Here is a 15,461-nt window from a genome sequence, read left to right on the forward strand (position 1 = left end):
TGAATCTGTCATTTAAAGTACAATTTGCACAAAATAACCTTGCAGGTGTCCTAAGGCATTAGTGATGCTGATCTCCCTTGATCCTCCGTTGCCCTGGTAACGATGTTATAATTGACATCTCTGAATTCCCAAGCACCAGAAAGTCTGGTAAAAACAATTCTGTCAGATCAGAAGGCATTCATTAGCACACCATGTTGTTTTTCCTCCCACACTTATGGTGCAGAAAAATTAAAAGGCTCAAGACAATGTGAGAGATTCCTTTCTTTTTCTTTCTGTTTTCCAGTGTGGGACTTGAACCAAGGACCTCACATATGCCAGAGCTCACACAAATGCTCTCACACTGAGCTACACTCCCAGCCCCAGATTTCTTACTCCAACCAGAGTGTGTTTCATTTCAGCAGAGAATCAATGACCATATAAAAGCTGAGAGTTGCCCTTGTTTTTGGCTGTTGTGAAGAATAGCACGGGAAGACATTAAAAAGACAGGGACAACACTTATGAGTTCAATGCAGTCGTAGGAGATGTTAAAGTTGGTAGAGGAAGTCAGGTGGTGCATGCTTGTAATTCTGGCATTTTGGAGGTGGAGGAAGGCAGATCAGGAGTTCAAGATCAACCTCCCTATATATAGAGTTTGAGGCTAGCCTGAGCTATATGAGTCCTTGTCTCAAAATAGAAACACAATTAGTCTTTTGGAGGAGGGGATGGGAGGTGGGTCAGGGGGAAGTTGGGGAGGAGTGGGAGAAGGGATGAGAGAGGGATGTGTGGTTGGTATGAAAAACGAATACATTTTTTAAAAATAAAACAAAGAATATATAAAGAACTAAAAATAATAAGAAAATAAAAACACAAACAATTTCTTTTCCAGTAAGTAAAGTAGTGTCAGGGAAGTCTTTACTAAGGAAAGAATATCCCCTCTCTGTCAAATTTCTCTTTTGTGTGTGCTCTTAAGTATTTTAATTACATGTATTTATTTGTGTGTGTGTGTGTGTGTGTGTGTGTGTGTGTGTGTGTGTGTGATTCACATGTGGATGTCAAAGGACAACTTGTAGAAACTAGTACTGTCCTTCCACCATGTGGGTACCAGGGGGGCAATTCCAGGTGGTCAGGCTTGGCAGCAAGCACTTTTATCTCCCTGGCCATTTCACTAGCCCACGCATATTCTTTTTTGAGATGGGCTCTCTCCATCTACATAGCTCAAACAATCCTTGAACTAGAGATCATCTTGCCTCGGGCTCCTAAAGTGCTGGGATTACAGGTGTGTTACACTACACTCAGGTGAGAAAAGGATTCCTAAACTGATTTCTGGAAGAAGCATAAACATTAGTCAAACAGAATTAAAAGGGAAAACTAGAAGTAGAGGAAAAAGCCTTCCGCAGAGCCCGAGACAAGAAGGAAGTGCTTCTCAAGCTTGTTGAATCAATGAGTCTTCTAAGAACATTTAGAATATATGGTGATATTCTCATATTATTCCCTTGTTAAAAACAATCACAGGGTGTGTACCTTGGGGATGGAGAGCTGGCTCAGCAATTCAGATTGCTTTTTGGGGGGCCAGAGAGATGGCTCAGAAGTTAAGAGCACTGGCTGCTCTTCCAGAGGTCCTGAGTTCAATTCCCAGCAACCACATGGTGGCTCACAATCATCTGTAATGAGATCTGGTGCCCTCTTCTGGCAGAACACTATATACATAAATAAATAAATAAACCTAAAAAAAAAAAAAAGATTGCTTTTTGTTCATGCAGAGTATCCCAGTGGCTCACAACTGCATGTAACTCTAACTACAGGAGAATCTATCACCATCTTCTGGCCTCCATGGGTGCTGCACTCACATGCACATACCCACACAAAGATGCTCACACATATACATAATTAGAAATAATAAAAATTCTTTTAAAGGGATGTGAAGGGCAAGCCAGCAAAAAGAGTTTCTTTGGAGCTTTTTAAAACCTGCCATCTGAAGGTATCATTTACTTATTTACGGGAGGGCATACCCACGCCACAGTACACATATGGGGGTCAGAAGACAACTTAGGGGAGGCAGTTCTCTCCGTTTACTGTATGAGTACCACCCCCCAACAGGTCATCAGGCTTGGTATCACCCACTGTCAAGGTGGATCTTTCTACTTCAAATACCTGGTCTAGAAAATCTCTTAGAGTCAGTGGTGGTGGCGGCACACACCGTTCATCCCAGCGCTCAGGAGGCAGAGACAGGTGGATCTCTGAGTTTGAGAGCAGCCTGATCTACAGAGGGAGTTGCAGGACAGCCAGAGCTACACGGAGAAACTTTGTCTCAGAAAAAAGACACAAAGAAAAAAAGGAAGGAAATTGCTTATAGATGTGCCCAGGACCTTTTCTCTTAGATGATCCAGTCACACTCACAATCAAGATTAGCCATAACACGAGGGACGTCGAGATCATGATGGGAGGACATGTGGAGATGACTGGCCACACTGATGGAAGCCCATGAACTGTGGACTTGTGGCTGTGGAGCCCCCATGGGACTGGACTGGGCCCTCTGGATGCGGAGGATTGTTGTTTGGCTTGAACTGTTTGGGGGGCACCCAGGCAGGGGAATCGGGATCTGTTGCTGGTCTATGGGCAGGTTTCTGGAACCCGGTGCCTGTGGTGTGACACCTTGCACAGCCTTGGTGCAATGGGAAGGGACTTGGACCTGCCTAGGCTCAGTGTTCTGGGCTTTGCTGACTCCCCATGGGAGACCTTGATTTGGGGGATGTGGGGATGCGGGGTGGCTTGGGAAGGAGGGCTGGGTGGGGTGGGAGGAGGGAGGAGGGGGGATCTGTGGATAGCATGTGGAGTGAGTGGAGGATTTCTTAATAAAGAAAAATGAAAAAAAGATTAGCCATAACAAATATGGAGTACAAGTGTGTCCTTAATATACAGAATATAAAAATGTCCCTATTCATCCCTCTCATCCCCTCCCACGATGCCCTGATGCTGTAAATGGTTTCTCTGGTCCTGCCCAGCCCATGGTCCTGCAGCTGCTTATTAAATAATTACTCAGAGTTTATATTAATTATCAATTGCATGGCCTATAAGCTTCTTGCTAGCTAGCTCTTACAACTTAACCCATTTCTATTAATCTACATTTTGCTACATGGGCGTGGCTTTACTGGCATCTTGCTTCTCTCTTGGCAGTGGCTGGCTTCTCTTCCACTCTCCTTTCTTCTTCCTGTCTCTCTCTCTGCATTTCCCACCTGCCTCGAAGCTGCCTTGCCATAGGCCAAAACAGCTTTATTTATCAACCAATCAGAGCGAGATATATTCACAGCATACAGAAAGGTATCCCACAGCATGGTGCTATACAGAGTAGTGTCCCTATTGGATATCAAGGGACAACTGCACATTATGTGATGGTGCAGAAGCCTCTGTGTCCTGGTATGCACAATGGACAAGTTTAACAGCATCTACCTCTGACTCCAAAGATGAGCTGCGTTGATGCATGCAATGCATATTAAGAGGACTGCTGGCCTTGGGAGATGGCGCATTAGGTAAAGTGTTTGGCAGGCAAGCATGAAGACCTGACTTGAAATTGCCCAGAACCCATGTAAAGCTAGACCTGGGTAAGATGCGTGCCTGTAGTCCTGGTGTTCCTACAGCAAGGTGGGAGGAAGAGACAGGAGAATCCCTGGAAGCTCATGGGCCAGCTACTGAATGATGACAAGAGATCCTACCTCAAAGGAGGTAGAATGTGGGGCTGGAGAGATGGACCAGCTGTTAAGAGTGCTTGCTGCTCAGGGGACCCATGTTGGGTGGCTCATGTCTGCGTGTACTCCATCCCTAGGGGATCTGACACCCTCTTACAGCCTCTCTGGTCATGTGTACATGTGATATACATTCGCACTAATGTAAATAAAAATGAATCTTAAAAAAAAAAAAAGCCACAAGGTTGAAGGTGAAAATCAGTACTCTACATCATTTGCTGATTTCCACATGTGCATGGTAATGAGCATGTGACTGCACACACACACACACACACACACACACACACACACACACAGAGAGAGAGAGAGAGAGAGAGAGAGAGAGAGAGACAGAGACAGAGACAGAGACAGAGAGACAGAGAGAGATGAGTGACTGAGAGAACACTGGCCAGCATCTGTACATGGATAGATAATTATTATCAGATGTATCTTCTACTTTATTTTTGTTTGTTTGTTTTGAGACATGGTTTCTATGTGTAGCCCTGGCTGTACTGCAACTGGCTTTTTTTCTCTTCTTTTTCTTTCTATTTTCTTTTTGTGGAGTTGAGGATCAAACCCAGGGCCTTGCGCTTGCTAGGCAAGCACTCTACCACTGAGCTAAATCCCCAACCTTTGGAACTGGCTTTGTGGACCAGGATGGCCTCAGAAAAAAAATGCCTGCCTCTGTCTTCTAAGTGCTGGGATTAAAGGCATGTGTGACCACTGCCGGGCCTCCCAATCTTCCATTTTAAAGAATTCCATTTAGGCCAAATCCTGCTTGACCCCTCCTTCATTCCTACCATTGAAATATAGCATTAACAGAACTTCCTAGTTGACTAAAGTAATTGCAGATCCTAGTGTTTAAAATGTACCTTTCCACGCCAGCATGTAAGGGTGCTTGCTGCCAAGCCTGATGACCTGTTTGGGGGGGTATTCATATAGTAAAAGGAGAGAACTGCCTCCCCCAAGTGGTCTTCTGACCTCCATATGTGTACTGTGGCATGTGCATGCCCTCCTGTAAATAAGCAATTGTAATAAATAAAAATGTACATTCATTATTAGCAAAAGAAATGTTAAGAAGCAGTATAGAAATGTCATCTTTCTTCTAATGCTACATTAGAAGGAAGACTATTTTTCTGAGTCCTTAAAACTAATGTAAGGAGTTGATTTGATAAGGTGTTGAGTTGAGAACATTCCAAGAATATAAATCTTGTTTCCTGGCACAATATGAAGAATGACGTAAATATTCGTGATGTTACTAAATTACTCCTTTTTCTGAGTAAATCTACACATAGATATGTTGAATACAAGGGTCTTGCGAGTGTCTTGGGCCTTTAAAAATTATTGTCTCATCTTGTGAAAATGACTTTCAAAGAAATGCCTGTAGTTATAATTGGTTTTACTCTCAGATAATTCATTGCTCTGCTGGTTTTTTTTTCTGTATCTAAGAAGACAAATCAACTCCATCAAGACAAAAGACCCCGAGGGACATTTTGCTCTTCTGCCAGATACATGCTGGGAGAAAAGCAATTAAAAGCAATGACTCACTTGATTTCTTATTTTAACAAGATCCTGAGGATTGTTTTCAACAGAATTAGCATATCTGGGCTGGAGCTATAACTCAGTTGGTAGAGAACTTGCTTTGCAGATAAGAGGCTCTGGGTTTGATCCACAGCAACCTTGCCCTAAATAAACATATCTCTTCAGGGCACTTTACAACATTTGTTTGAATGTCCATTTTATCATTTGTTACAGCTGATGTTAGATTTATTTATTTATAATATGTATATGTGTGTTGTGCCTGCACATATGTGTGTACACCATGTGTATGCCTAGTGTCCGAAGAGGTCAAGAAGAAGGTACTAGATCTCCTGGAACTGGAGTTACAGATGGTTGTGAGTCATCATGTGGGTTCTGGGAATTGAACTCCCATTCTCTGCAAGAACAAGAGCTTTTAACTGCTGAGTCATCTCTCCAGCCCACAGCTAATCTTCTTACTTTATTATTGTTGTGACAAGACACTATGGGCAAGGCAGTTTATAGAAGAAAGTGTTTAATTTGGGGCTCACAGTCCATGGTTATTATGATGTCATGTCCAAAGGAAACTCCATTTCCCCATATTCTGTCAGTGAGACAAAAGCCAGCATTCCTCAGGAAATCCAGTTTCCTTCCACCCAGAGGAGCCATCTCCCTTACCACTGGCAGAAGGGACAAATGATTATCTGTGGTGCCTATTAACATACCAAATTAACATACCTCCAGGCTCCCTCAGGAAAACAAGTGTTTGTTACACATTCCAGAGTCCTTGCTGGCACCCCAGTTCTTCTCAGGTCTTCTTCCCCCGCCCCTTAAATGTCCTCCCATTCAGGAGTTTCCTTTTCCTCCACCTACTCACCTCTATTTTCAACTCTGCTATTCAGCCATGCACTTTCTTTCTGGCCTATACTCTCTGTCTTCACCTCTCACTCTACCCACCCCTTTCCCATCTCTCTCTGCTCTGCTCCTGCTTCTCTCATGGCCAGGGCCTGTCAGCTGTGTTCAGTCTACTACTTTCTCTCTGCTCTGGACTCTTCCAGATGTCTCTGGCTGTTCCCTCCTTCATATCTACAATAAAAATCTTCCACTTAGCTGTCGGGTCTGGGGTAATATAATAATGGGGGACAGATCACCAAAGTCTATTAAGCCAGAAGCAGACTTTATTCTGAAAGAAACCAAAGCGGGAGTGGGGGTGGGTGGGAATCACCATGGGGCACAAAAGCTAATCAACTAGTTGAGACTACTGCCTGAGTTTGGGATTCTAGGGCTGTGGCAGTTGGAGGGGGATTATGAGCCCCCTTTTATAGTAAGAGGAAAGCATTAGGCATGGAAAAAGGAATTTTTACAATTTTGAAATTAAATTTTAGAGACAAGGGCTGGAGAGATGGCTCAGTGGTTAAGAGCACTGACTGCTCTTCTAGAGGTCTTGAGTTCAATTCCCAGCAACCACATGGTGGCTCACAACCACCTGCAATTAGATCTGGTGCCCTCTTCTGGCCCGCAAGGACACATGCAGGTAGAACACTGTATACATAATAAATAAATAAAAATCTTAAAAAATTTTTTAGAGACAAATTGTTTTAGGTTTTTACAATTTTCCATTAACAAGGTTTTTAGAGGGTTTCAGCTAAACAATATTTGTATATCCCTGCAGTCCTTCCTGACTCAGTTAATTCATGTTTGCCCAAACCTGCAACTTTTCCTGACATAGCTGGTTTCCCATAGTGGGAGGAATATGAAACAATGCAAAGCAGGTTGTCATGTAGAACTCATTAAAAGTTAACTTTGGTTTTGGTAGTGAGTGGTGGGGGGGTTATTGAAAAATAGCTAACCCCAGGTCTACAGAAGGCAATCTTTAATAAAAAATTAACATTTGGGTTGCTGACAAAGCTGCCCATCATAAAATGAGGAAAGGCCCAGTTAGAGGTTAATCCCTTTTTTGCTGGCCAGGCTGATGGCTGTCAGCTTCTGTCTCTTAAGCTATTTCTATATTTTTTATCTTATTTCTATATTTTTATCTTATTCCTATATTTTTATCTTATTCCTATATTCCTGGACCCTTCATAATGATGCCAGAGAGGTTTTGTAATGTTGACTAGGGGTGGACATGGGTCTTAATATAGTTATTGACTATTCTCAATATGTAGAAAGAGTTGAAACTTGTAGCTGGAGCTATCTCTAGTCCCGCCAAGGCCGGCAGCCACTCAGACTCAAATAAACACACAGACACTTATATTATTTAAACTGTTTGGCCTAATGGCTCAGGCTTCTTTCTATCTAGATCTAACATCTTAAATTAACACATTTCTATTAATCTATAAATTTCCACGTGGCTTGCGGTTTACCAGTACCTTAACATCTTCTCATGGCAGCATCTCCCTCACTCTGCCTCCAATTCTCCTCTCTGCTAGTCCCACCTATACTTCCTGCCTGGCTACTGACCAATCAGCATTTTATTTATCAATCAATCATAGCAATACATTCACAACACAGAGAATATCCCACAGTAGAAACTGCTGAATTTATTCCAGATGATACAGAATTGACTCCATTATTTATTCAGTTATAAGAAATAATCAGAAGTAGAAACCATCTCTTATATATAACACATATTAGATCCCATATGGGTCTACCAGGTCCTCTAGAACAAGGTAATAATGAAATTGATCATCTATTGCCAGGATGTGCTAGAAGTGTCAGAACTTCATGAAAAACACCATGTCGATAACAAGGGTTTAAAAAAAGATTTTTCCATCACTTGGCAACAAGCTAAGGAAATTATAAGAAAATGTCCTACTTGTTCCTTGTATAACCAAACTCTACTACCTGCAAGAAGTAATCCAAAGGGTACTCAAAGAAATGAAATTTGGCAAATGGATGTGTTTTATTTGGTAGAGTTTGGAAAATTAAAATATGTACACCACACCATAGATACATATTCAGGATTTCAATGGGCACCTGCTTTGAGTTCTGAAAAGGCTGATTCTGTAATTACACATTTGTTAGAAGTTATGGCCACCATGGGGGTACCAGTACAAATTAAGACTGACAATGCTCCAGCATATGTCTCTGGTAAAATGAAACAATTTTTTTCGTATTACAACATAAAGCATATTACAGATATACCACACAATCCTATAGGACAAGCAGTTATAGAAAGATCTAATCAAACTATAAAACATATGCTTAATAAAAAGAAAGGGGAAATAAAGATCACCAGAGATAGGTTGCACAATGCTTTATTAACTTAAAAAATTTTAAATGCTAATGAGAAAGGGACAACAGTTACAGAGAAACATTGGATAATAGAATAAACTACTGAATTAAATCAGCCTGTGTACTTTAAAGATGTGTTGACCTCAGAATGAAAACCAGGATATGTGTTACATTGGGGAAGAGGTTTTGCTTTTGATTCCACAGGAGAAGAAAAGCTATGGATACCAACAAAATTGATAAAAATTAGATTTGAACAAGAAAGACCTCTTGATTAAAAGTGGTGATAGTTCATCAACCAGCATGACCATTCAATCTAAACTAACTTATAAGACCAACAAAAGTTTTTCATTTGATCAGATATAACTTGCCAAGAGGGAAACTCCCCCAAATTAGGGTTGGGGCAGGGTTTTGTTTTTGTCTTTCCAGGAGAATGAAGGCAACCATCTAAAGAATCTGAAGACCATTGGACAAATGAAACATCTGAAGAAAAAAGGATAAATCATCCAGAGAAAACGTCATAAGAAAAGGAGTAAATTGGCCTATTGGTATATCATATTTCTAACAGGATAAAATTTCATAAATCTTCCTAAATGTTTGGGTTGTTTTTGTTTTCAAGACAGGGTTCTCTGTGTAGCTTTGGAGCCTGTCCTGGAATTTGTTCTGTAGACCAGGCTGGCCTCAGACTCACAGAGATCCACTTGGCTCTGCCTCCCGAGTGCTGGCCTTGTTGTGGAAGGTGTCGCCTTGTAGGAGGAAGTATGCCACTGAGGGTGGGTGTTGAGGTTTCAAAAATCCCAATCCAGGTCCTGTCTCTTCTCTCTCTCCACCTGCTGCCTCTTTCCTCTCGATTTCTTTAAGGGAATTTTTCATTTCCTCTTTAAAGGTCTCTATCATCTTCTTAAAGACATTTTTAAGGTAACTTTCTTCTCCTGCATTGGGATGTTCAAGTCCTGGTGATGTAGAACCACTAGGTTCTGGTGGTGCCATATTGATTTTTATGTTGTTGAATGTAATCTTACACTGGCATCTACCCATCTATTTCTCCAATTGGTGCAAATGGTGTCTGTGTTCAGGGGGCCACTCTTGGTCCAATCAGAGCTCTTGGTCCAATTGGAGCTGGTGGAGTCTGTGTCTCAGGGAGTAGCTGTGGTCTCAGAGGATGAGTGGGTTTTGGGGGTGGAGTGGGGTTACATGGTCCGGTGGGGGATGGTGGTAGTCAGGCCTGCCTGCAAGAGTCCTGCCTGCTGGCCTGCAACTGTGGTTGCAATGGCTGGGGGTATGGGAGCACGGGTTGTGTCCCTGGGCCTAAAGCTTAAAAATATGGAACACTTCACACATTTGCATGTCATCCTTGTCCAGGGGCCATGCTAATCTTCTCTGTGTCATTCCAATTTTAGTTGCCAAAGCCAATTCCAATTTTAGCTGCCAAAGCCAGCATCCTGCTGCCTACAGATCAGGATATAGCTCTGAACTACTTCTCCAGCATCATGTCTATCACGCCTACTGCCATGCTTCTTGCCATGGTGATAATGGACTAAGACTCAAAAACTGTAGTCAAGCCACCAATTCAATGCTTTCTTTTATAAGAGTTGCAGTCGTCACGGTGTCTCTTCTCAGCAATAGAACACTGACTAAGACGAGGTCATTCTTATTCAACCCATCATACTCACTATGTCAATTAGTGCTTCCCACAATGCTGTTATGAACATGGATGTGTGGTCATTCAATGGAATATGCACAATCTAACAATGTCCATACCCACTAAAAGAATGATTCTCCAGGGCTAGAGAGATGGCTCAGCAGTTAAGAGCACTTTTTGCTTTTGCAGAGGACCTGAGTTCATTCCCACAATCATCTGTAACTACAGTTACAGGAGACCCAAAAGCCCTCTTCTGGCTTCCCTGAGCACTGGGCACACACAGTGAACATACATACATGCAAGCAAAGCATTCACACACAAAAAATAAAATAAATAAATTTGTTGTTTTGAGATGGGGTTTCACTGCATATCTCTGGCTGTCCTGGAACTCATTCTACAGACTAGGCTGGCCTTGAACTCACAGAGATTCACCTATTACTAAATTTAAATTGTTTGGATTAAAGGTGTGTGCCACCACTACCTGGCTAAACAAATCTTAAAAGGAAGAAAAGAACTGTCAGAGGTATCACCATCCCTGACCTCAAGCTCACTGCAGAGCTATAGTAATAAAAACAGCATGGTATTAGCATAAAAACAGACATATTGATCAATGAAATCAAATCAAAGACCCAGACATAGATCCAAACACCTATGGACATATGATTTTTGACAAAGAAGCCAAAGCTGTACCATGGAAAAAAGGAAGTATCTTCAAAAAATGGTTCTGATCTAACTGAATGACTGCATGTAAAAGAATGCACATAGACATGTCTATTGTCCTGTACAAAACTCAAGTCCAAGTGGATCAAAGACCTCAACATAAACCCAGTTACACAGAATCTCTTCTATCCTTCTCCCCATCCACTCCTCCTCTGTTACCATTCATAAAGGGCCAGGATTCCCATGGGCTTGAACAAAGCATGGAACATCCAGTTGAGGTAGAACCAAGCTCTTCCTCCTGTATCAAGGCTGGGTGAGATAATCCAGCATAGGGAACAGGTTCCCAAAAAGCTGGCTAAGTGCCAGGGACAGGTTCTGATCTCACAGTGGTGACTACACTAGTTTTCAACAGAGAGCCTTTATCTAGTCACTGATGGAAGCAGATGCAGGAAACTTCTTGATTCAAAGAAAACAGAGACAGTTCTCTTTAAAATACCCCAAGTCTCTCTCAAAATCCAAACTTTTGTTTTGATTGCAGATGCATATGAAGGTAACTGTTTGTTTAAAACACGTGTTTGTCTATATGTTTGTCTCTGTTAAAACACAGGGTAGTCGATCATAATGAGATTCACTACAACAGTTTGCTTATTTGTAGTGTTTCTCCTCCTCTTGGCTCCAGAGTAGCAGACCTGGCCATTGCTTCAAAGAAAGCTCACAAAGCTGTAGCTGTTTTATATATTACCTTTATCTATATGTGAGATGTTTTTATTCTTCTCTCATATATTATATCCCGATCACAATTTCCCCTCCCTCCACTCCCCCTGTCCCTCCCCTCCAGAGCTCTTCTTCCCCAGATCCACTCCCTCTCCATCTCCCCTCAGAAAAGAGCAGGTCTCCCAGGAACATCAACCAAACATGGCATAGCATGTTACGATAAGATCAGGCACATACCATCACATCAAGGCCAGAAAAGGCAATCCAGTAGGTGGAAAATGGTCCCACAAGTAAGCAAAGGAGTCAGTGACAGTCCCCGCAACCACTGTTAGGAATCCCACAAGAACACCAAGCTACTCAGCCTTAACATATATGCAGAGGGTCTAGGTCAGACTCCTATAGGATCCATGACCTCTGTGAGCCTATGTGAGCCCAGGTCAGTTGATTCTCTGGGCCATGTTTCCTTGGTGTCCTTATTCTTCTGTTCCTCCCATTCTTCCTCCCCGTCCTTCATAGGACTCCCCAAGCTCTGCCTAATGTTTTGCTGTGGGACTCTGCATCTGCTCCCATCAGTTGCTGGATGAAATCTCTCTGGTCTCCTGATGACTCTAAGCTCTGGTCCTAGAAAACATCAGATGCAGGTTGCCTACATCCTGCAAACTGTGGCTGTGCTGATGTGCCAGTCCCTCCACTCGAGGCATCACCTGGTTACAGATGGTTGGTTCAGGCTCCGTATCCCTCACTACTAGGAGTCTTTGCTAGGGTTAGTCTTGTAGATTGCATGACGTTTCCATTGCACTAGGTTTTCACCTCGCCCCTGAATTGCCCACCAATTCCAGTCATTTCTCCCAATGTTTTACCCCTCCCCACTGAACTTTATCCCTCCTGTCCCCAACCCCACTCACCCCCAGTCCACCCTGAAATCTATTGTATTTCCCTGTGAACACCTGTAAAATCCAACATAACTCATATACTTATTCCAAGAGGGAAGAACATCTGGTCTTGTTTATTCATGTGACTTTCAGAGATCCCAGGATCATGTTAACAACCAGACAGATGCCAAGGATCCAGAGTGGGGACATGAGTGAGGATCCCGATGGTTCCAGGAAAGACAGGAGAGAGTGAGGTCGGAGTACATAGGAGGGAGGTGGTACTTGCAGAATGGAGGAGAAGTTCAGCTGTGGTTGAACTAGCTGAGGGCCTAGAAAGGGTGAACAAAGAAGGCCCCACATTACTACTTCCTATCTCTTCTCTGTCTATACTCTTCCAAACCTCTATGATTAATTTAGGTCAGCAAGTGGCTAGCTCTGCCCCTAGCTCCAAGTAAGCTTTATTTATCAGAACACAATCAAAACATCACACAATACCTGTTGACAATGACAAATGACTAAGACAGCTTCATATCTTCATCACTGTCTTCTTTCTTCCATTTTTTTTGTTTGTTTGTTTTTCGTTTTTCAAGACCCGGTTTCTCTGTGTAGCTTTGGAGCCTGTCCTGGAACTCAATTAGTAGACCAGGCTGGCCTCGAACTCACTGAGATCCGTCTGCCTCTGCCTCCCAAGTGCTGGGATTAAAAGTGTGCACCACCACCGCCCTGCTACTGTCTTCTTTCTTGCTACAAGTCTAAAAGCAAATCCACAAATGGCCAGGGGAAAGGTTTGAAAACAAACTGTTTCAGTTAGGGTTCCTATTGCTCTGCTTTTTAAAAAGCGACAAAAATCAACTTGAGGAGAAAAGAGGTTTCTTTCCCCATTATTTTTATTAAGAATTTTTTTCATTAATTTTACACACCAAAGATTCCCCCTCTTCCCTGCCCCCTACCCAGCTTCCTCTTCGCACCCCACCCCCTACTTCCACCCAGAAGAAGGCAAGGCCTCCCATGGGGGGGGGGCACATCCAGAGGCAAGTCCAGCCCTTCCTCCTGCCTCAACGCTGCACAAGGTGTCCCATCACAGGTAGTGGGCTCCAAAAAGCCTGCTCGGGCATCAGGGTTGGATTCTGATCCAAGGCTCCCCCCCGCCCAACCAGATCAAGCTACACAACTGTCTCACCATGCAGAGGGCCTAGTCCAGTCCCATGTAGGCTCCACAGTCGTCGCTGCAGGTTTCCCCATCATGATCCTGATGCACTTGCTTATAGAATCCCTCCTCTCTCTCTTTGACTGGACTTCTGGAGCTCTGCCTGGTGACTGGCTGTGGATCTCTGCATCTGCCTCCATCAGTCACTGGAGAAAACTTCTGTGATGACAGTTAGGATATTAACTGATCTGATCACAGGGGTAAGCCAGTTCAGTTCAGGCACCCTCTCCACTATTGCTAGTAGTCCAGGCTGGGGTCATCCTTGGGGATTCCTGGCAACTTCCCTAGCACCAGGTTTCTCTCTATCCCTGTGGTGTCTCTCTCTATCATGGTATCTCTTTCATTGCATTCCCCTTCCCTCCCTGTTCCAGCTCAATCATCCCATTCACTTAGGTTCTCATGCCCTAACCCCTACCCTCCATTGCCCACCCCTCATCCCAAGTTTACTCATGGAGATCTCATCTATTTTCCCTTCCCAGGATGGTCCATGTGTTAGCTTCTCTGGAGTTGCGAGTTGTTGCCTGATTACCCTTTGCTTTATATCTAGTATCCACTTATGAGTGGGTACATACCATGTTTGTCCTTCTTGGTTTGGGTTACCTCACTCAGGATGATATTTTCTAGTTCCATTCATTTGTCTGCAAATTTCATGATGTCATTTTTTTTTTTCTCTGCTGAGTAGTACTGCATTGTGTATATGTACCACATTTTCTTAACCCATTCTTCAGTTAAGGGACATCTAGGTTGTTTCCAGGTTCTGGCTATTATGAATAATGCTGGTATGAACATAGTTGAGCATGTGTCCTTGTGGTATGATTGAGCATTCCTTGGGTATATACCCAAGCGTGGTATAACTGGGTCTCGAGAGAAAAGAGTTTAATTCATCTTACAGCTTATAGTCCATTATCTAGTGAATCAATTGGATGCAGGAATTGATTCAGAGGCCATGGAAAAACTGCTTATTTGCTTACTCCTTATGGCTTTCTCAGCCTGATTCTTTTGCACCCAGGAACATGTGCTGATATGGGGCACAACCCACAGTGAGGTAGGCACTCTCGTATAAATCAATCAAGAAAATCCTCACAAGTCAGGCTTTTCCACAGGCAAACCTGTTTTTATATTTTCTCAATGGAAGTTCCCTCTTTCCAACTGAATCTACCTTCTGTCAAGTTGACACAAAACTATCCAGGAAAGCCTACTAAAATAAATACTGTATCTATAATATGATATAAATTTGAAAATAAATAGATCCATCCAGAAAATCAGGTAATTAGACAGTCTGAATAGTCATCATGTGTTTAGATCAGTTCCAAGGGAGTAACGAAAGGTCATGAGACTCAGATACATATTTTGTTTCTTACATACAGTTGACAGCATTGAGATCACTTGGTGCCTATGTAGAGCCTTTACCACTGAGTAGTGTTCATGGTACAGGAAGGTGATCTGCACACTACTAGAGGAGAAAGGAAACACCAACACTGCTACAAATCCTGTGATTGACAATGGTGACCCACCTACAACATATGCTGGTTCAATAATGGCACCAAAGTTGTGGTGGTAACCAACCACTAGATGATTGGATTTAAGGCCTACTCTATGAGATGGACCCATTCCTGAAACTTCCCAGGGCTGAGAACTTGACATTGGATAAACCATGGATCTAGGGGGGAAATACTTCTGTTTTACTAAAGGAACACAGTGGTAAATGATTTATAACAACAATTTGTTATAGTTAGTACCTTACTCATCCACCATCAGAGGAACTTCATTCTACATTAGATGGGAACAAATACAGACACCTGCTATTGGCAATGGGCAGAGTGTGAGACCTTGAAACACTGAGTCCTGAGTTGTATGTCTCCATCAAATCCCTCCCTCCCGGACTCAGAGAACTCTATGGAAGTGGAGGCAGAAAGGTT

The 15,461-nt window shown here is 42.8% G+C and overlaps 1 non-coding gene across 1 annotated transcript; it reads right to left on the reverse strand.

Moving 5' to 3' along the window:
• Window positions 1-9,764: 9,764 nt before the first annotated feature.
• Window positions 9,765-9,873, reverse strand: LOC114688439. The gene has a single exon (XR_003733782.1). It is a non-coding gene; the product is annotated as a U6 spliceosomal RNA (small nuclear RNA).
• Between the last annotated feature and the right edge of the window lie 5,588 nt (window positions 9,874-15,461).

The sequence above is a fragment of the Peromyscus leucopus genome, chromosome 1 (genome assembly GCF_004664715.2).
Source record: "Peromyscus leucopus breed LL Stock chromosome 1, UCI_PerLeu_2.1, whole genome shotgun sequence".
Classification (NCBI taxonomy): Eukaryota; Metazoa; Chordata; class Mammalia; order Rodentia; family Cricetidae; genus Peromyscus; species Peromyscus leucopus.